This window comes from Crinia signifera, chromosome 6 (genome assembly GCF_055691185.1).
Source record: "Crinia signifera chromosome 6, ASM5569118v1, whole genome shotgun sequence".
NCBI classification, from domain to species: Eukaryota; Metazoa; Chordata; class Amphibia; order Anura; family Myobatrachidae; genus Crinia; species Crinia signifera.
In genome coordinates, this window is record NC_139222.1 from 113,907,799 (window position 1) to 113,931,133 (window position 23,335).

The window sequence follows — 23,335 nt, forward strand, 5'->3', positions numbered from 1 at the left end:
ACAGGTGTTGGCTGCCATGGTGGAGTAGAGGAAAACATATTATCAGGTAAGAATCTGATATTTTCGTATAGTGAAAAATTTGGCACAGATTGAATAAGGCATAGGCTGTAATTACTCACCATCTAAAGCGTTGTCTTCTGCATCCAGCACTTGGAGCCGGTTCTTCTGCAGCAGTGATGAATATATAGGCCCTTATTCTAATTCCTTCAGTCCCCTACCAGAATCAGGTCCATAGTGTGTTGTGTGTGTGTGACCTCTGGTGTATGAGTGCTCAGCTGATGGGACACAGGGCGAAGAGGCTGTGGAGATGGGACACTGGCTGCAAGACAGGGCTTCTTCACTGACAGGACACAGTGGATGCAGTCGGGAAGAGGCCATAGCGATGGGACTGTAGTGTGCAGGGTTGTGCTGGTAGTGTGTGTGTGTGTGTGTGTGTGTGTGTGTGTGTGTGTGTGTGTGTGTGTGCGGAGGAACCCTGTTGTAAAGAGGGGGAAAAAATGAAATCTGCTGTTGACTACTACTTACATTATATAGCATTTTAATTATCCTTGTAGAATGAACGTTTGCATAAATATGGTATTTATCATGCAGAACTTTTGAAAAATGTGATGTGGTTTTCAGAGCTTTTCTGAATCCTTTTTATGTTATTTATTTTCTGGAGGGACTATATTTGAAATAGATATATTGGGGCAGATGCATTTAGCTTGGTGAAGTGAAAAAGTGGTGATAACGTACAAACCTCAGATCCTCACTGTCAAGTGGGTGTGGAAAAGGACAGTTAGGGGCTGATTGCTATGCCACTTTATCACTTGATCAGGCTTAATACATCTGCCCCATTGTTCCCATATTATTTTAAGGCTATTGAAACTGATGCTGGTTATCATTTATTTTATCAAGGAGTAATTTTGTCAGTGTTACTACAAATACACTAGAGGGTGCTATAAGCTTTACATTTTAAAAATCAAATTTTAATGCTTGCGATTTCACCTAATGTAACATTTTACTGTACTGGTGGCTGCTACATGCCTACGTTTTTTTTGTTTTGTTTGATGAGTTGATTGGGATGACAAGTCACTACTTAATTGGTCCTTCCACCTTCAACAATGGTGCTTTTAAAGTAAAGATTCAAAGTTAATTACTGGTCTTGTGTTATATACTATATGACTGGTGGGTATTGTATAAGTCCCAGACAGTTGATATTCCGATGGTTGTTTCTCTGACATCAGAATCCCGACTGTCAGGAGCCCGAAAGGGCATTGAAGTGCGTTGAAGGCCCTTGTGGGATCATTCTCCCTCTCTGGGGGTTGTGGAGCCCTACGAGGGAATATTGCCTGTGTAAGTCGGGATTCTGATGTCGGAGAACAACCGTTGGAATCACGACTGTCGGTCACTCATCCTGCATCCATGACTGGTTTAATCCCAAGATCATCTGCTCTCTGGGGATCTGTAACTGAAATCAATGTCTTTTTTTTTTTTTTTTTTCTGGTGGTGGTTTTGTCCTTTCATCTAAATGAAAGTGGTATTCCATTTTTACAATTGTGAAATAAATTACTTTTTGTTTTCAAGTTCCACATTTAACAGCAGGGGTTCTCAAACTCACAGTTTACGGTTTCCAGGTCACCCGGCAGGTGCATTCATTACTCAGTGACACATTTTACAAGATGTGTCACAGGTGGTGCTAATTATTTAATTTGTGATTCTGGGGCAGATGTATCAATCTGCCTTTAACATTTGTAATATAACGTTTCCCACTTCTCCTGGCATAACGCTCAGAAGCAGGGACAGTTTTCACCCTAATGCATTATCTTTAAGTTAGTGAGTAATGATTATCCTTAACTCATCTCTTTTCTGTCGTCTCCCCCTGCCAGCAGCAGCTGCCCCCGTCCCCCTGGTAGGCGGCATATTAATCTTTAATTAAAAAGTAAAAAAAATAATTAAAAGTTAAAAATCACCATCACACCACCCCACCTGCTATTGGAGCTGGGAGGGGAATCTATGCGGCAATGTGTGGAAGCCGTGGTCAGAGGAGTCCCTGCGGCGATGTCTATTAATTCGGCGGGGTCCCTGCAGTGCATTGAAACTAACTAGCGCTATCCCCTGGGCGGCGGCACGGGAAGCGCAGCTGGGTTTGAAAACGCTTGCCGCAAGATGATTGGCTAAATCTCAAGCCAATCATCTTGCGGCAAGTGTTTTTGCAAGTGTTACTGTGCAGCTCGTGCTTTTTTAACTAGCTTCGGATCCAGTTCAAAATGCATAAAAATATTGTACCGTGTATGGGCACCGTAAGTCTAGTACTGCGTTTACATAATAATCATTCAAACGTGGACCGGGATGTAAATGAGTTGGATGTTTTATTTTAAAAGTGGCAAAACCATGCCTTGTAAATGATTGCCCCTTATCTGCAATTGACCGGCATACCATATGGTCACCTAACTTGGACATCTTTTCATCCTGCCCTTGTTTAAAATGCTAGGGATTATATAAATGAAGAAGGCTATGCAGACATATGATTATATGATAGTTGTATGTTTAATGCTGATGAAACCGGAATGATGACACTTCCAAAAACTGGAAAAAAGGGTCCTAAAGTGTTGAAAATCTTATACATTCTTTTCTAGTGTACCTTTTGCAATCTTATAACATAATGTGTTGTGTCATTCCTCTGCAGCTGAAGTTGCTGTACATGTGAACAAAAATTGCATCTCATAAAAGCTGTTTGAGGATAAGGCTGTATCTGCGTGATCTAGAACCATATCTTGTTTAGAATATGAGGCAGCAGTGTTGTAGAAAGTGAAAGGATTTCTGATCATCTTGGTACAGATCAAGAATGTTAGAAGCAGCAGTGATGCATCACTTTCTACAGAGATGCCCGGTTTGTACTGTGGGAGGCATGGAGCGTGCGGCCTAACGCTAATGCTCGCTGCGCGGACTTACCTCGCTGCGCTCCGTCTCTCACCTTCAGGCCTATGGTGGTCCCGGTACCTTCCTCTTGCTCCACTAGTTTCCGGAAGCGACTGCACCTGTAAGGGAAACAAAGGGGGGGGAATCCCCTAAGGGGGGAGGTGATGCTCATCACAGGCACTATTGGCCTCAGAATGTTTACACCCGCTTGTGGAACACGGCAGGTGTAACTGGGGTGGGGGAACGCTCCAGGGAGGGGAAGGAGCACAAACAACACGACAACAGACGCAATACAATTTCTACTCACCAGTCATTTACTGGTCTTCCGTCACGCTTCCAATGCGGATACCTGCACCTGAAAGTGTACTCACGTAACCTCCTGCTCCCTAGGGCAGGGCAATACACCAACGTGCCTGCGGCTTAACGCCCGCGCACCCTGCGGCCTGAAGCCGTCTTACGTAACTCGCGACCTAGCGCTGGATCCTTAGATGCCACAGCCTAGCGTCGCGCAACCTGGCACCTAATGCCCGCGCAACCTGTGACCTAGCGCCGGATCTTCCGATGCCACGGCCTAGCGTCACGCAACTTGCGGCCTGTCGCACGCACAGGGCCACAATTGGGTGAACCCAAGTGCAGCATACAGTACACGGTGTCAAATAAAACAGTACAATGTAAATAGACAGCACTGCACCAACACCTAACGAGGGCCTACCTCCCTCTGGCTGCTCCAAGCCATACCACAATAATACCTGAATTTGCAGCCTGTCGACGCAGGCCTATTACTACTTCGGAGAGGCCTCAGCCCAAGGAGTGTCTGGGCCTCGTGCACAACACGGGCCTCGCACCCAGCAGCAGATGGGCCTGGTGCCCAGCAAACACAATTGGGCCTGGTGCCCAGCAAACACAATTGGGCCTGGTGCCCAGCAAACACAATTGGGCCTGGTGCCCGACGCCACCAACCTGAGGCCCCCACGGGCCTAGAGCCCGACTATGGTCCCGCAGGCCTGGTGCCTGAATTGGGCCCACGGGCCTATTACCCAAACACCTGGTGGTCTAGGGAGGGGACCCGCATGTGGACTTACCCATCCTAGGGCCTTCCGCTGGACGAAGCCTGGTCCAGCCACGTGGGTGGGCCGTCTTCGCCGGAGGTGGGATGCTTCCCACCACCTCCGGGCTTCCTGGAGTCTTCACCGGGGCAGCGGGGGCCGGGTCAATCTCTTCTGCGTTGCACCCAGCCGCACCCGGGCTTCCTCTGTCTTCGCCGGCTGTTCCTGGCACTGTGCACTTCGCCCGGCGAGCGGCAGCGTGTTGCAGTCCTGCGCACACAGCTGCCGCCTTCCGGCGGCTGCTCCTCTTCGTTCCGGGGCTCTCCGCTTTCTTTCTCCTCTCTCGCCGAACTGCCCGCCTAGCTCCAGGCGATGGTTAGTACAAACCAGCGCCCAGGGGCGGGGCTCGTGACGTGGCGAGCCAGGATTGGCTCGCAGCCGCTTCTCATTGGGCGCCAGAGCGAGAGCCATGATTGGCTCTCCTTTGGCGCCACATTTTAATTTCCTTTGTTCGTGGGGATCAGCGGCGAAGGCTCGCCGCTGCCCCCACACCCGGCGTCATTGGAGGGTCTGCTTCCGGCTCCCTGGGGTGGCGCCAGGCTACCCCAGGCAAGGAAGCAGGCGCCAACCAGCAGCAGGGCCAGTGACCGCACGAGTACACTGGCCCTGGCTGCAGGGCGCGGTGCCACCCGGCGGCGGCACTGCCCCTTCCACACCGGTGTTACTGCCCCGGGGCATACTTCTACAGTACCACGGCTGGCTAAACTGCAAGCAGCAAGGACAATCTGAGAATGCCACAAATCGGCAAGAAAAATAACAGAAACCTCAACTGGTAATAGTATGCAATGTTGTGGGAAATGCCAGTCAAAATATCACAGCAGGGGTATAAATACAGAATACAATAGGTCATAGGTAGACTTCATATCCCATACAATACAGGGAAAGAATGCACCCACAGCAAATAATAAATAAATAGATACACTATATGGTATTTTAACAGTTATTTATATAGCACACACATATTCCACAGCACTTTACAGAGAGTATTTTAACATTCACATCCGTCCCAGTGGAACTTGCAATCTATATTCTTTACCACACACACACACACATTCTAGGGTTCATTTTGTTGGGAGCCAATTTACCTACCAGTATATTTTTGGAGTGTGGGAGGAAACGGAAGTACCCATAGCAAACTCTGCACAGTTAGGGCCATGGTGGGAATTGAACCCAGGACCTCAGTGCTAACCATCACACCATGTATGGAATGAATATATGCTTTGGCCTAAACCAAACAAAGTAGAACAATCTGTAAGAAAGACCCGCAAAGAGGAGATGATCAGCAGCACTTCAGGGGGTGGGGCTTGATGTAGACATCAACAAGCCCTGGGTCTTCAATGAGGGGGTGGGGCTAAAATGACTATTTACATATTAGCCAAAAAAGCCATGAATTGCAGTAATTTAAAGCTGCTGTGAAGGAGATGCAGGGGGTTCGGCTGTATGCGGGAGGGACCCAATTTTTGAGAGGCTCCCGGACATTCCAGGAGGGTGGGCAACCCTGCGTAGGACTACTAACCCTCAGTGCGGGAGGATGGTTATCTCTGTGCCTATCACATACAATATATATACCCTCATGTACCCTCAGTCCAATTTGACAATCTGCAATGGCAGATTGAGAAGAATGATCTGATACGCAATCTGAAATGAAAAGAATACTTCCATAACAAACCGCCTATGAATGCTCCCGCACCAGAACCGATCCCCAAGGCAATAAAAAAAATTCTGCCCCTCCTCTACATTTGACCCACAAACCTTTAACGCCAGCATCTAAACATTTGCACGCCTGATTGAACAGGATGTTTCCAGTCTGACTAAGAAAGTGACTCCAAACCATCCTAATCTGTCCGTACAGGAAAGACACGCTATACAATCCCTGTCTAATAATGACAAGCTCATCATAAGGCCGGCGGATAAAGGAGGTGGTATTGTCCTCCAAGATCTACATGACTACCACCTTGGGGTCATGCGGCACCTATCAGACTCTTCAACCTACCAGAAAGTACGCACAAATCCCACCAGAGTGCACCATAAAGCTAAAAGAGATTTTACAAATAGGTGTCGACACAGAGGTTATTACTGAAAAGACAATTGGCTACAATTCTGGTGCCAGAGTTTCCCATAGTACCGGCACTATACACTGTGCCGAAAATCCATAAGAATTTGGACCCTCCACCAGGTCACCCGATTGTGTCGGCCAATGGATCGCTATTACAACCTGCAGCAACATTCTTGGACTCATGGCTACAACCGCTTATCCAGACAGAACCGACATACTTATTGGACAGTACCTCACTATTATGTGAACTCAATAACTTACCAGATTGCTGGTTGGCCACAATTGATGTGGTCAACTTATATACCATTATCCCTCATGATTTAGGTTTACTTTCTGTTCAACGTTTTCTGTCCTCAAAAAGTAATTTTTCTGCTCCTAAAATACAATTCATACTTATGTTATTGGAATTGATTCTAACCAACAATTTTTTTATTTATAATAAGGAGTTTTATATGCAAATCAAAGGCTGTGCGATGGGTTCTTTGGTCGCACCAGCCTACGCCAACATTTTTATGTTTTCAGTTGAATTTGACATATTTCGCTCAGATACACAATTTTCTTTGCAGGCTATTTTGTTTAAACGCTATATAGATGACCTACTGGTCATATGACAAGGGCAAGGCTCAGACCTCACAGATGCCATCACCAAACATAATGCCACCGACAGCCCAGTGAAATTCACTTTTGAACTTAGCAAAGAGAAGGTCCACTATCTTGATATAGATATTAAAATTATCAATCAACAGATAGGCACTTCGGTGTACTTCAAAGTGACAGACAGGAATACCCTCCTAAAACCAGAAAGCTGTCACCCTAAAAGCTTAGTTAACGGATTACCATACTCCCAAATGATACGGATTTTCCGTATCAATAGTGACCCAGTGAAATGTAATGAACAGCTGGATGACTTAATACTAAAATTTGCCAACAGGCGGTATAACCACAAACACCTCCAGGAGTGTAAGTCCAAAGTCCTTAAGTTGAACCGCCTAGACCTCATTAACAAAAATACCACTCAACTTGTGTCTTCAGAATCTGACACCCGCATACCTTGGGTAAACAGATACAATACGGCATCCACCACTATAACATCTACAGTTAAAAAACATTGGCCTCTTTTGAGATCAGATCGCGTACTACCCTTTTCATCAAAAAGGATTATGCCCTGTTACTCGAGGGGCCGCAATTTACGCAACCTCCTAGTTAAAACAGAAGTACCAATCTGCAAATCGCCTGATGTGTACTCAGAATTTCTTAGAACCCCAAGAAATGGATGCTTCAAATGCTCATGTGTAACCTGCCAGTACCTGTTAACTGGAGACACGTTCTATCACCCTCATAGTGGCAGAAAATATTCTATAAGGCATCACTTTACTTGTGAATCTAAGTATACTGTTTATCAAATTTTATGCCCGTGTAGCTTATGCTACATCGGCAAAACAGAACGCAAGTTCAAAGAAAGAATGGGAGCACACCGGAGCGCCATTAAAGCTGCACTCAAAAGTGGTCATAGTGACCAGCCAGTGTCCCGACACTTTCTAGAAAAAAAAACACCCACTTAACACTCTGAGGTACCGTATGATAGACTGTGTCAAACCCTCGATTCGAGTTGGTAATTTATCAAAAAATTACTTCAATGTGAGTCACGGTGGATTCACCGTATGGATGTCATCTCGCCCCGTGGCTTAAATGAAAACATATCGTTTTCAGTATTTAAATAAATGGCAAACATACATATTAAAATGTAACATCTTCTGATTTATGCAAAATGAGTTTGTTAATGTGCATAAGTTCTCTGCATATATTTTTGCTTATATATTTTTGCTTATACATATTCTACTCTAATGTTGTAATATATTTTCTAGTATATCCCTTGTATATATTTCTAGCATGTTGTAACCACCACATTTCTATTTACATCAAGGTGGATAGATCTCGAGTACAATGTTAATGTTTATCACTATGGTTACTTACACAGCATCTCCAGCGTCTCTAAGCTGGACGTACAATGATGACGTCACCCACCCCCCTCCTGCGGCAGGGCGGGCTCGTACTGCACATTGTTCCTTCACATGTTTGTATTCTTCTATAAAGGTATGTGTGTGTTTTATGTATTTTATCCTGAAGACAAATACACGTTATTTGAAACGTTGATCACTTATACCGTTGTATGGGGTGGTTATTTCTGAGAAGTTAAGCCGTGAGTGCCGCACCTCCAGACTCTCTATTCATCATATTGTGAGGGCACCGGCTACAGCACTGCGGTGTTATATGGGAGTGCCAGACCCAAACTCTATCTATCTATCTATCTATCTATCTATCTATCTATCTATCTATCTATCATCTATCTATATATATATATATATATATATATATATATTTTATTTATTTTTTTTTATTATTTTTTTTACCTAGGTGGCATAAAAGGGGCATGTGAAAGAGTCTGTATAAACCTAACATAAATATTCTAGTTTACAGTCCCCAGGACCAACTTTATCATTTGTGCTTTTATTTTGTTGTTTTTTTTAAAACATCCATGCATTCATAATAGGAAAATCATTGGGGCATTGGAAGCATAGTGCTCTGTGTACAGTTGGCAGGTTCTGCAAGTATTTGTGACCTCTTCACTACATCAGGTGTTTGTATGCTGGTGTCAGTGTATTATAGTATCAGTGTTCTGTTTATACAGGTTGAGTATCCCATATCCAAAATGCTCGGGACCAGGAGAATTTTGGATAACGGATTATTCCGTATTTCGGAATATTTTAATATTTCAATGATGTATTTTGAAGTATCTTGCATTTATGCTGTATAAACACATAATATACACACAAATATATTTTATTACCACATAAAATACACACAAATATATTTTAATTGTTCAAAAAACAAGGTTTCAAAACGTGAAACAAAATGTGTGTACTATCTCAGCACTGAATTTGAATGCCAAGCAATCATTGTCTTGCACATATATAGTGCCAGTTACATATCATGTCCCCAGTGATGCTGTTACAAATGTCCCCAGTGAGTTTTTAGCAAAAAAAAAAAATTTTTTTCACTTTCTGGAATGTCCGTATTTCGGAATAATTCGGATAACGGATATTCGGATACGGGATACTCGACCTGTATTCCACAAAGTGTGATTGTGTAACATTCTGTATACGCCCTGGCACACCCTCATTCTCTACTGATTGAGAATGACTACAGATCTTATCTTGGATGTGTGAAACGTGTGCCAAGCAACAGGCAAAATACTTTCCAGGTTATATAGTGTACTGTATCCAAATTAGTGGCTGTCTGCAGTTTGCTACTGCAGACAGCCACTAGGGTGAGACAAGGGATTAGCTAAAGATGTCCAGGTGACAAGTACAGACACAGCCTACACAGACCTTACACAGTGTAGCTAAATCACCTATGCTCCCAGGCTTCATAGCCTCCACACATTTCTGACTTTATTTTGCCGTTCGGTGAAATAACACCAACTGTGTTCATGCAGCCTGCGGGGGATGTCTTGGGATATTGCTTAACTGATAATAATGTCATAAACTCCTTGATTGCTCTCATGTGTGTTAATTGGGTGTACTAACTTGTCTCTTCTCAAATTAAAACCTGCACTGACAGAAAGCAAATCCTCAGCGAGGTGTGTGGGAGGCAGTGTGCACGCTTGGTAATGAGGATAAGATTGAAAGCAGGTCTAATTCATGGTAAATAAGGGATTAAAAGCCATGTGAACTAAACATATTTTTTGTTATTAAACAAAATGTGGTCCAGCACACAAATTACTTCCATTTACTCACTGAAGCTTATGATGTATTTTGGTATATTTAATAAAATAATGCTGGTACTTATATGTTAGTTGGGCGCCAACTATAGTTAGTACACTCATACCCCCACTATCCATGTCGGCATGGAGTTGATTTTATATAGTGTGGCGAGTGCAGCGTGCCACGGTGCCTGAAGCGTGGCGAGCGGATGCGGAAAACTAAGCAACTAGCTTAGTGGGCGCCCAGCTAACATATAAGTACCATAATGCTGTACTACATAGAGTTGTCAATTCATTAAGAGATTTGAAGTGCCAACCAATCAGCACTTTTTAAACACAGCCTGTAAAATGTTTGTGCTGTTATTGTTGGGTCTCTTATAATGGACACCAAACGAGGCTATCTGCGTGAAACTGCTCTTTATCATGTCTTCCTTATTGCAGATGTAGCTCGCTCTACCGAGTCAGATGGCACGATGTACATGTGCGGAACTGACCGTGTATATTTGGTTGTCTCCAGATGATCCTGCTATGGATCTCCTTAATGTAAAATGGGAGTTTCCGGTCATCAAGTCTGTAGTCGTAGGCAAGAGGTCTCTCTCTTGGTGCTGTGTGCTATGCTGAGTTGCACAAACATGTTTTGACATAAAGTTCATCAGAACCATCCTGAGCTAGAGCATTAGTCACACCTGTGGATACATTGGTTAAGTCGGTCAGTTCTTCCTCACAGACTCACCTTCCTGCCCCCCCTCCATCTAAGAAGAGGGGCTTACCATTAGTTTTACAGTCGGATATTTCAGATGATGGTAGGATTCATTACAGGACTCTAGAGGAAGACTCACATAGCAAAGATGCTCTAATTAGGGCAGTACGTTTCACTTAATGTGGCAAACACTAAAGCTACAGCATCGGTGACCATTTTTGGTACAACTAGTAAACCGCCGGTAACTCTTCCTGAGTGAACAGAGTTGGAAGAGCCATTTTTAAAAGTGTGGGAAAATCCCAAATAAGAAATTCCAAATGTATAGATGTTTAAGGTTATACTACCCTTTCCCTGTGGCAGTGGGAGACTCGGCTTCTTGCAAACACCTCAGTGTCTAGACTCCTATCCCGGTGGCTTGTCTTTAAAAGAAGCACCCGACTGTTAGTTGTATAAACATTCTTTAAATGTAGTTCTATGACCCACTTTAATTAGGGTCAGCAAGGAAATAGATAAATGGGCAGAGGAACTCTATGGGTCTTGAGAGTGTTTTTTGGTATAAATTATAGATTGAGGAAGTGGATCCCTTACCTCCTCCACATTGAAACAAGGAGGAGACGGGCACATAGAACTCTTTACAGTAGGTGTACTGGCTCCTCCGCTCTACTTCCTCCTCCACATCCTCAGTTTTAAAAAAATGTGCCCTCGGAGAGGTTGCACTTACAGAGATCCTGAAGAGAGTTTTTCTTCATTTAATTTTGTTTGTTATTTTGGGGAGCCTGTTTTGGACTAAACAGCTCCCTGCTTTGTGGGAAGCCAGGGGAGGGTTACAGTTTCAAGTGGCCTTTCAAGGTACTGAACTGTCCCTGCTGCAGGACCACTATCCTGTGGGTGATTGTTGTGGCAGGCATTGCGCTGCAGCGCTTCATACTCCCAGCTTGCCGCACACCCCTGACTCACTCCAAAGACATCTGCGATGAGTGTTACCTGGTGTCCCCTCTAGTGGGGTGCCTTGGTTGATGTGCAGCATGATGGCGGCGGAAGCGATGGCGGTGTCCCTGCACGGGAACTGCACAGCCCCCTGTCCACACTGGATGCTTTACACTGCCTCAGGGCCATCGGGGCAGGTGTTAATGTGTTTGCTAGGAATAGCAACAGTGCCAGTATAAAGATTAGTAAAAGCGCCAGCGCCATTGTAAGGGGCGGGGCTTTACTCAGAGCAGGGACACAGCTCTCTGGCGCCAATTTCCGGCTTCTCTCAGCATGCTTTGGGGTGCCGTTATACAGCAGCAGACACTCCTCAGCGGTGCTGGCAGCTCCAGACTGGATGGAAGAGAACTTCAGCAGAGACAGTAAGTGAAATTGAGCTTCTAAAATGCTCATTACAATGTTTATAGCCTTACACATACTTATATAGATATTTACACTGTATTTAGTTCTATTACTGCTAACCAGCTCCTCAATCTGGCAGCTCAGGTTAAGGGTGTGCTGGTTCCCCCAATATCTGAGTCCTTTCCCCACTTGCTTGTTAAGCATTTCTGGGCACACAAATAAGTGTTAGAGACTTCACATAGCTTCTATACACTTCACACTGACTCTGACTGTTTTGTGTTTTACTGTCTGTGTGTGTTAGGGGGTGATGCCTTTTCTAAAATGTTTAGAAAGATAACCTGTATGATTTGCAGCACTAAGTTTGTTCCTGCAAGTTTTTTCCTGCAAGTCACTTGTGAACACTGTATGTCACCCCAGACTAGTGGGGGGGTCTCCACAGCTCAGTGGTATCCCCACACAATTGTGTGGAGGATCACAAGGGGGCTCTCAGGAACCTGCCTGGGTAAGCAGCATTAAAAGTATGCTGGAATCTGTGACCACTCAGCTGACTGCAAACACCCTGCAGACACAGAGTGCAGCAGGATTTAACTGTCCTGTTTGCAAGGGTGGACATTCTCACTCCCGTGGGAGCCTGACTCTGAGGAGGAGGCTGTTGAAGATGTGGATGATATACAACCAGGTTCTCAGGGGTCTCAGTCGCTTTTACAGGGGTCTGACTCTGAGGTTGGTTGTGGCCGGCCTCGAAGAAGGAGAGTTCCTAGCATCCTTGGACGTGAAGGACACATCCCTTCACATTCCCATATGGCAACCACATCGGGCTTACCTCAGGTTCACAATCGGATACGAGCAATTTCAGTTCCAAACCTTGCCTTTCGGCCTGTCCACGGCTCCGCATCTTTACTAAGGTGATGGCGGAAATGATGTCCTTGCTAAGGGCTCAAGGGGTAAATGTTATCCCATACCTGGATGATCTGCTGATAAAGGCGAGAACAGAGGAACTGTTGAGAGCGGATATCACCACCACAATGCAGGTACTGTCTTCGCATGGGTGGATTTTGAACCTGCAAAAGTCCTCAGTGACCCCATCCAGGCATCTCCAGTTCTTGGGGATGATTCTGGAAACAGTGGAACAGAAAGTGTTCCTGCTGGAGGAAAATATGGTAGCCATTCAACTGCTGGTACTGACAGTCCTTACACCGGTTCTGGTGTCGGTCCATCAGTGCATCCAACTACTAGGAGAAATGGTGGCCTCCTTTTGAGGCGCTTCTGTTCGGGAGGCTTCAATCCCGGACTGTCCAGTTGGATCTTTTGGCCAAATGGTCAGGTTCCCACCTGCAGATGCACAGGCGGATATGTCTTTCGACCCAGGCAAGGCTGTCCTTGCAATGGTGGCTTTACCCGCAAAACCTCTTGGCGGGCAGACGTTTTGGGATCCGGGATTGGGTCCTTCTGACGACAGTCTCCTCGGCTGGGGAGCAGTGACACAGGGAAGGTGTTTTCAAGGAAAATGGTCTCTGTGGGAGTCCAAACTTCACTTCAACTGTTTGGAACTCCGAGCTGTCTATTGTGCACTCCTGCAGGCAGCCCCCATGTTGCAATGCCTGGCTATCCAGGGTCAGTCGGAGAACGCAACAACTGTTGCGTACATCAACCGGCAGGGGGGACAAAGAGCAAGTCCTGCATGAGGGAGGTCTCCAAGATCTTGGTTTGGGCAGAGGCTCACGCCATGGCCTTGTCTGTCATATTCATTCTGGGTGTGGACAACTGGGAGGCGGACTTCCTCAGTCATCCCAAATTGCACCCAGGAGAGTGGAGTCTCAGTCCCCAGGTGTTTGCGTAGATTGTGGATCAGTGGGGATTACCACAGATCGACCTAATGGCATCCAGGATCAACAAAAAGGTGGACAAGTATTGCTCCAGGTCCAGGGACCCTCAGGCAGTGGTAGTTGATGCACTAACGATGATTTGGTTGTTCAACCTGGTTTACCTGTTTCCTCTCAGTGGATGCGATTCCGGTGGCCCTGGACTGGCCTCAAAGGGCGTGTTACACAGATCTTCAGGCCATGGTCGTAGGGGCCCCATGGCCTCTACCTGTCGTCGACTTGCTTACTCAGGCCCCTTCGTTTACCAGGACTTAGGGCAGCTTCGTTTGACGGCCTGTAGGTTGAGAGGCAGATTTTAGCCAGAAAAGGTCTTCATGCTTCTGTCATTTCCACCATGACCCAGGCTAGGAAACTGGTGAATGATTACCATAGGATCTGGAGAAAGTATGTAGCCTGGTGCGAAACAAATTTGTTTTCACCTGCGGATTTTAAACTGGATAATTTTCTACAATTTCTGCAGTCAGTCTTGGACCTGGGCCTAAGGCTAGGTTCCTTGAAGGTACAGATTTCAGCTCTTTCCATTTTCTTTCAAAGGAAATTGGCTAATTCCAGAAGTACAGCCCTTTTTCCAGGGGGTTTTGAGGATTCAACCCCCCTTTGTGCCACCTATTGCGTGTGTCAGAGTTAGGTGCTTTATCTTGCAGGAGTCCTTATCTGGTGTTTCAGGGTAGAACTGAGAACAAAACAGCAGTTCTTGCCAAAGGTTGTTTTGACTTTCCACCTGAACCAAGCTATTGTACTTCCATCTAGTGTGGTTCACTCTGGGATTCCGGAATGTGGTTTGAGTGCTTAAGGCAAGCATGTCCAAACTGTGGCCCTCCAGCTGTTGTGGAACTACACATCCCAGCATGCCTTGCCATAGTTTTAGCATTCCCTAATAGCACAACTGTGACAAGGCATGATGGGACTTGTAGTTTCACAACAGCTGGAGGGCTATAGTTTGGACATGCCTGGCTTAAGGCCTATGTTGGTAGAACGGCCAAGCTACGATGATGCCCAGAGAAAGGGTTTTCCGTCCTCAAAACAATCTCTTGTGGATTTGTGCTACCATTCGTCAGGCTTATGGAGTGGCTGACTTACTGGTTCCACCTTCTGTGAAGGCTCATTCCATGAGAGCGGTGGGCGCATCCTGGGTGGCTATTTGTGGTGTGTAAGCTCTGCTATTATACAGAGCTGCTACTTGGTCGGCTCAACACACATTTGTAAAGTTTTACAAATGTGATGCCCTGGCCAAAGAGGATATCCAGTTTGGGCAGGTGGTGCTGCAGCAGTCTACGCACTCACCCCCCCCCACACACACACTTTCTGGAAGCTTTGGGACATCCCAATGTACTGAGAACCCAGTATACCATATGAATGATAGTGAAAATAGGATTTTAAAACCTACCGCTAAATCCTTTTCACGAAGTTCATATGGGATACTGGGAACCCGCCTCTGTGCAGAGTTCTACTGCATCTGGTTGTCACTTCCAAGGTGTGGCGTATTTTGGCTCGTTGCCTATGTTGTCACTTAGGTGATGTTTGCTTCAAGTGCTCTACAAGTTAACTGTTTGTTTGTTTTATTTACCATTTGTAAATGTTTAAGGTTGTGCTGGTATGAATCTCACCGCACTCACATATACTTAAATCCTTACCTCACATACGTTCATTCTCCTCGGGCACAGTTTTTCCTTAACTGAGGAAGTAGAGGGGAGGAGCCAGTACACCCACTGTAAAGCGTTCTATGTGCCTGTCTCCTGCAGAGGACCTCTTGTTCCCCAATGCATTGAGAACCCAGTATACCATATGAACTTTGTGAAAAGGATTTACCGGTAGGTATCAAAATACTATTTTCTGTCGACCATGTCCATCGGCCTTTTACTTGTGTCGATCTGTCAATGTCAACCATTTAAAGGTGTCGACCTATCCACTGTTGACCATTAATGGTTGACCTAGAGTCAATCTATCATGAGTCCAGATACCATTGAGAGTAATCACCCCAGATCAGAGTTAATACCAGTAGCAGAATAAGAGAATTTGCTCTCTACTTGGGTGAAGCATCTAAAGACACTGCAACCTTAGGTGCAAGGATTTTTGCTTTATCGATAGCAGCCAGATATTCACTGTAGCTAAGATCTTGGGAAGCCGAGTCTGAGATAAGAAAAAGGAGGTTGAAGCCCTACCGTACACAGGTGATGTTTTGTTTGGGCCAGAGCTAGACAAGCTAATCTCATAGGCAACAGGTGGAAAGTCTTCATTCCTGCCTACCTCGGCTCCATCGCTGGACCCTCCTTTCGGTCTTTTCGGGGTTTCCTGTAAGTTTTTTGAGGGAAGACTAGAGGATCTTATCCTTTCTCCAGAGGCAGAACTAGGGCATCCACATCCACCCTTTTTTTTTTCTCAGCCACCGCTACAGCTTACCGTTGTCAGGAAACCAAGCCCACTGACAAACTACGGGCATGATGCGCTTCCAGCCCACCCTACGGGACCCCAGAGGCTCGTTTTGCTGAATTTCAAGAACAAATGATTAGACTTACTTGGACAACTGGGTAAAAGCTATTCTCACCCAAGGATACCACCTGGAATTTGTGGTTCTACCACCAAAACATTTTTTTCACGACCGGTCTCCCTATACTGTAAACAAAAAGGGAAGTCATTTTGTCAGCAAATCAGAAGCTATTAACATCAGGAGTTATAACCTTGGAGTCAACGCGGACGCGGCTTCTATACAAATCTTTTTCTAGTACCAAAGCAGGACAGTCCATAATTGCCGGTTTGGAATCTGCAGAATTTCTCATCTTGCTGGATATAAAGGATGCATACCTACATGTACCAATCTGGGAACTTCAGAGGTTTCTGAGATTTGCAGTACAAAATCAACATAATTTTTTCAGCCTCTCATCAGCCCCCTGGGTATTTAAAAAGACCATGGCAATCATGATGTCAGGGCTACGTGTCCAGCAGGTAATGATATTTCCATACCTGGATGGTCTACTGAAGTTCCCTTCCCAGGAACGTCTTGCCCAGGATGCTCGGCAGACATGTCAATTCCTGCTAAACATGTTTGGATTTTGAATTTAAAAAGTCAGAGCTATATCCATAAAACAGACTGCTGTTTCTCGCCATAATTGTGGATATAGTGGAGCAGAAGACCTATGGACAGAATTCTTTCCCTATAAGAAATGATGAAGATGGTAATATCACCTCGCAGAGTGTCGGTGCACCTCTGTATACACCTCCTAGGAAAGATGGCTGCTTCTTTCGAGGCACTTCCGTTTGTTTTTATTCCAGAACTTTTGAACTGGACCTACAAGCACAATGGTCAGTGACTATCTCCAGAAACTCTTCTTTGGTGGCTGAACATGGCAAAGTTTTGACATATAAGATTAGATGATACTGACAACAGATGTTGGCCTCAGGGGCCAGGAAGCATTTGTTCTTTATCAACATTTATAAGCTTGATGGTCACCACGGGAATCGAACCAACATCCTGGAGATTCGAGCTATCTGTTTGACAACCGACAAGGGGGCACAAGAAGACTTCGGGCTATGCAGGAAGTGTGACCGATCCTACGATAGGCAGAGTGTTGTGCAACAGGTCGCTCAGTGATTTTTATTCCTGGCATGAAAAATTGGGCGGGGGATTACCTAAGCAATCAGATTCTACATCTCGGAGAGTTGGCACGTGTTTCATCAAATAACAATGTTGCAGCATTCCTCAAATAGATCTAATGGAGTCCATACAGAACCACAAGCTTCTGCTCTATTGCTCTCTGATGAAGGACCCTGAAGCAGGAGCAGTAGATGCTTTGTAAATTTCTTGGAATTAGTCTGGTATTCCTGTTCCCTTCTTTTCCACTGATTCCAAGGCTTCTCAAATGGATCAAGTCCACATGGGTCATTCTAGTGGCTCCAGATGGACCCCCACAGGGCCTGGTACACTTTTGTACCACTGCTTTTTGCAGATGGCCCATGAAGAATTACAATGCAAGACTGCTACAACTTTTACTGACATGGCTATTGAATCCACATTGTTAAGTAGGCGATGTATAATGAAAGTGGTTATGGCAACTATGCGGTCTCTTCGACATATATTTTGGAATTTGGAAGGCTTCTATGTCTTGGTGCGAACGGTAACACCTTCCCACAACAGTTTTTGTCCCACCTTCTCGGTTTCCTACAAGCTAAAACATCAACTGAACCATGGGATTTGCCTTTGGTTTTAACCTTCCTCAATCAGACACTTTTGAACCTCTATAGACCGTGCATTTGCTACTGTTCACTTGGAATACGGTTATTTTACTGGTCTTGGCTTTAGCCAGGAGAGTCTCTTAGCAGCCTTTCATGTCGGCCGCCTTAAATAGTGTTCCATAATGATAAAACAGCACTCCGGACTCTTAAACTATTTAAATTTCCTTCCAAAAGTAGCATCAATGTTCCACATCAATCATCCAATTGTAGTTCCTACATTGACAGTGGATTCATGTTCCTGTAATGTGGTGTGGGCCATTCCACTCGTTCAGTGTGTTCATCCTGGGCCGCAGCCCAGGTTGTTTCCATTTCTCACTTATGTAGAAGCCGGGCCTTCTCATCCAACATCAGTGACTGACCTCCTAAATGCTCTACGGAAAGAATTTGCCCAAATTCTGGCAGAAACACTCCAAAATCTTGTGGAAAACCTACCAAGGATGTTGTAGTGGGAAAAGAGGGACCAACTCCATATTAAAGTATATGTATTTGAATACCGTGTCATTATAGTTCCTGTTGGTTTAAGGGTCAGGTGTCTGAATACTATAATATTTAAAACCTAGACCATTAGGGTGCCTTGGGAACATCTAGATAAAACTAATTCATCAGTGTCCTGCCCCCTGCTGCCTTTTACCATGACAATGTAAATTGTGGCACCAGACTGCTATGAAAACTTCAATATACAAATAAACTAACTGAAGTACCTGGCATTGCTTAGGTTGAAAACACACTACCCAGGTGTGGTTCTTAGTGGTCGTGAACCTAATCTGGACCCAATCACGCCCCCTCGCATTGGTTTTGTCCAAATCCGTCCAACCGTGTCTGAATGCATACCTGACAAATAACAGGTGACCAATCTGTAAGAGATCATGGCTCTGGGCACCCTGCTCCTTCCACTATATAACACTCCTGCTACCTCCATTCACCTCCTCGCATCAAGTCACAGCCTCTGTCACATGCAGCCCTGTCCTCAATGACACATCCCTCATCTCCTGATATACTCTTTGCTGCTGAGGACCATGCTCCTACCACAATATAGCTGTCAGCCTGTGGCTTCCTGATGCCTCCATTCCCCTTCTCTTCTCATGTCACCGACCCTATCACTTTATTTATTTATTTATTTATTTATTTATTTATTAATTTACAGTTTCTTATATAGCTCAGCATATTCCATTGCGCTTTACAATTATACAGCCCTGTCCTCACTGACACATCATGCATCTCCTGATCTACTCTGTGCTGCTGGGGACATGCACCTTCCACTACATAACTCTGTCCGTGGCTTTCTTCTGCCTCCATTACCCTCCTCGGTGTTGCTCGGGTTTGTATCTTGCTTTCCTGGCCCACTTTGTGTATTGGCCAGACCACTTTTTGGGCCCCCAGGAACACCCCGGGGTCGGGATTGGGGATCTTCGTGGCCGAGAACCTAATCTGGACCCAACCAAGTCACCTCATATTGGTTTCATCCAAATCGGTCCAACAGTGTCCGAATACATACTGACCAAACAGACAAATAACAGATGACAAATCTGTAAGAGATTAAAATTGTAATGTTCTCAAGAAACAAGACCTGCTACTTTATGGATAATCTACTAGCAGAAGGTTTAATTTACATAGGCATTTCTGTTTTTTTTTCTAAGCAGGCATGCTTGGGGAATATGTAGTAAACTAGGATGTCCCGAGGGACTGACTTAACTATATATCTTATTTTGAGTGACACGGTATGTGTGTTCTCGCTCCTTTTTGTAGTCAAAAGTACAGAGGAAAAGAGATATGGGGTAACGGCAATCCGTTGTATTGACAGAAAACTTTGTAGTTCAAACAATGGGGTTTATTCTAGTTCATTCTTTCTGACAAAATCCTTCTTAGATGGACAAAACCATGTGCACTGCAGGGGGGCAGATGTAACATGTGCAGAGAGAATTAGATTTGGGTGAGCTATTTTGTTTCTGTGCAGGGAAAATACTGACTGCATGATTTTACACTTCAATATAGAAGAAAAACCCCACCCAAATCTAATTCTCTCTGCACAAGTTACATCTGCCCCACCCGCAGTGCACATGGTTTTGTCCATCTAAGAAGGATTTTGTCAGAAAGAATGGACTAGAATAACCTCCAATGTGTGAAGTATTTGGGCTAATAAAACACCTATAAACTTCTTTGTCTGTAGTCATCTAAGTCTGCACTAGAGCATTTTGAAAGATGTTCCAGACATTGGGGCAGATGTATCATAGCAGCGCTTATCGCGCCGCTATGATACTTCCTGCTTCGCCTCAATAGCGAGGCGAAGCAGGAAGGGACATCGACAAGATGTATTAACATCTTGTCTGCCGAAGCGGGGGAGCGTTAACTCCCCCCTTCGGCAATGTCCCTTTCTGGAGATAGCGCATCAGTATTAACTGATGCGCTATCTCCTGTCCCCCGGCCGGTCGGCCGCACTGGGCATGCGCGGGATCTCGCTGTTCACGCGAGATCCCCAGCGCAGCCCAGACCTAACAGCAAGGACAGCGCTGTCCCTGCTGTTTAGATAGGGCTTCGCCAGCCTGATGCTGGCGAAGCCAAACCCAGCTTCGTGCGGAACGGTCAGCGATGCTGACCGTTCATACATTCGGCCTGCTATCATTTTGATAGCAGCACCGATATGGACAGGGGCGCATAGCGCCCCTGTCCTTTTACCGCATCTCACCTCCTTCATACATGGGGGGAGAAGCGATATCAGTGCACATAACCCCCATAACGACCCTTCATACATCTGCCCCATTGTGTGGTCTATTCATGAAGCCGTAAAAAGAGTGGAGAAGTTGCAAAACAGCTTCTTCTAATAATTTGGTAGAATGCACTTTGTAAATGTTATCTCAATGCTAATTGGTTGTTATGGGAACATCTGCACGGTCTCACTTCTCCACTCTTTTTTCTCTGTTTCATAAATAGACCCTTTTGAGAGGACTGTCCACTTTTCCTAGGCAAATGGATTTGAAGTACCTAATGTTTGTCATGAAGTAATAGAAGTAGTAAGTTAATGACCTGGCTGTATCTTAATCAATCTGTGCACCAAAGTTTACAGGATCCACCAACGTTTTTGTTTCAAACATTCTTCCTGTGTTCCCGCTAGGCTTATTTCACAGGGCACTGCGCCCTGCCCCTTTTTAAAAGCCGGCGATTTTCACCCTGCCAGTTTTTTTGGCCGCCCTGCACAGTTAATAGCCACTTTCCGGCCGGCCAATAAGAGACTAGGACCGGCCGCTCATCGCCCTGCATGACTGCAGCATTTTGCCCATATCAATAATGGCTGCAGGAGGGCTGCTGTCCATGTGTGGGTGCACACAGCTCCTCCAGCGGTGAAGTGTACCTTACAGGATGTGGGGGGTAACGCAGCGGCTTACGTGCATGGAGGGGGACCAGTTGCGGATTGCCGGTTGGCAGTCCAATGGGGGCTCGGCTGGGCCAACAGACATCGCCCCAAATGACAGCTGTCACAGCCGCCTGTGCAGCAGAGCCAGCATGGGCTGTGACCGCTGACTTCTCTGTGGCACTATGCGGAGGCGGAGTCCACGCAGCTACAGCCTGCGCTAGAAGAGGATTGGACGCTGCCACAGGAGACTGGGCAGGAGCCAGGAGGTGAATACTACTTTGCTTCCTTTGTCTGCCATGTCCACCTGCCTGACACCCGCACCACCGCCCACAGCCTGCCTACCACCAACACCTCCACCCACCAGCCTTCTGCCTGAGTTTTTAACGTGCATGTAGCATGTTCAAAGTATTCTGTTTTCTAATTTTATATATAAGTTATGAAGGTTAAAGTGTGACGGGGACAATCTGCCGGAGAGGTTAAGGTGTGACAGAGGGAGGTGCAGGTGACAGGGATGGAGAGGTACAGCAGGACAGAGAGGTGCAGAGTTACCAGGGGGTCTGTGAGGTGCAGGTGTGATTGGGGGATGAGGAGGTGCAATTGTGACAGAGTGATGAGGAGGTGCAGTGGTGAAAGGGGGATGGGGAGGTGCAATTGTGACAGGACGGAGAGGTGCAGTGGTGAAAGGGGGAGGTGTAGGTGTGACAGGGAGGAGGAGGTGCGGGTGTGACAGGGTGGGGAGAGGTGCAGTGGTGACGGAGACTGGGAGGTGTGGGTGTGACGGGATGAGGAGGTAGGGAGAGGTGCAGATGTGACGGGGACTGGGTGGTGCAATTGTGACAGGGGGATGAGGAGGTGCAGGTGTGACAGGGCGGAGAGGTGCAGTGGTGAAGGGGGGATGGGGAGGTTCAATTATGACAGGGGGGTAGGGAGGTGCAGGTGTGACAGGGCGGAGAGGTGCAGTGGTGAAGGGGGGATGGGGAGATTCATTGTGACAGGGGGGTGAGGAGGTGCAGGTGTGACAGGGTGGAGAGGTGCAGTGGTGAAAGGGGGATGGGGAGGAGCGGGTGTGACAGAGATGAGGAGGTGTGGGTGTGACAGGGTTGGGAGAGGTGCAGTGGTGACGGGGACTGGGAGGCGCGGGTGTGGCAGGGGAGGAGAGGTGCCGGTGTGACGGGGATGAGTAGGTGCGGGTGTGACAGGGTGACTGCGTGGTGCAGGTGTGACAGGGGGATGAGAAGGTGCAGGTGTGACAGGGGAAGGAGAGTTGCAGTGCAGACAGGGGCATGGAGAGGTACTGTGGGATAGGGAGGGGCAGAGTTACCAGGGAGACAAAGTGGTGCAGTGGTGACAGGGGGATGAGGAGGTGCAGGTGTGACAGGGGGACAGGGAGGTACAGGTGTGACAGGGGCATGGGGAGTAGCAGGGGTACCCAGGGGACGGAGGGGTTCAAGTTTGATAGTGGGGCAGGGAAGAAGGGAGGGTTGACCGACCAAAGTAGAGGTGCAGGAAGGAGGGACTATTTAAATGGATATCACATTACCTTAGAGCCACCCTGTCTTAAGTACCCCGGGCCCTGCAGAGCCTTAATCTGGCTCTGTCATATATGTGTGGACTGGGCTGTCCACCGCCAGGAGCTGCTACAGGATGGGTGTATGCTGACCCTGGGCAATGTTATGTAGCGCCAGCCGCAGGACCGGAAGCACAGCTGCTAGTTGAACAAGGCACAGAGGTATCCCAGGAACCTAAGGTCCCTGTGGGAGTGCAGTAAAACAAAGCATTCTGCCCACAAAAGCCCTTTTAAAGCCACAGGATGATCAGGTTAGTAGTGACTACAGTGGGGTAAAGCTGTTCAATTATTCAGTGTCATCAGAAGACACCTCCCCCCCCCCCCCGACTGACCCTAACCATACACTAGCCTAACCCTGACTATAAACACCCCTTAACCTTAACTATACATCCCCCGTAGACTAACCCTATCTATACACCCCCCACAGACCAAACATTCACTTCCCACCTGT

General features: G+C 46.3%; 1 protein-coding gene across 1 annotated transcript in view; it reads left to right on the top strand.

The window, feature by feature from the left end:
• The window catches only part of LOC146008000 (chloride channel CLIC-like protein 1), a 338,327-nt gene that overhangs the window by 10,029 nt on the left and 304,963 nt on the right, over positions 1-23,335 (top strand). The window contains exon 2 of the mRNA XM_083146841.1: positions 8,042-8,157. The gene's annotated coding sequence lies outside the window, so the exon portion shown is untranslated. The remainder of the gene's footprint in view (positions 1-8,041; positions 8,158-23,335) is intronic.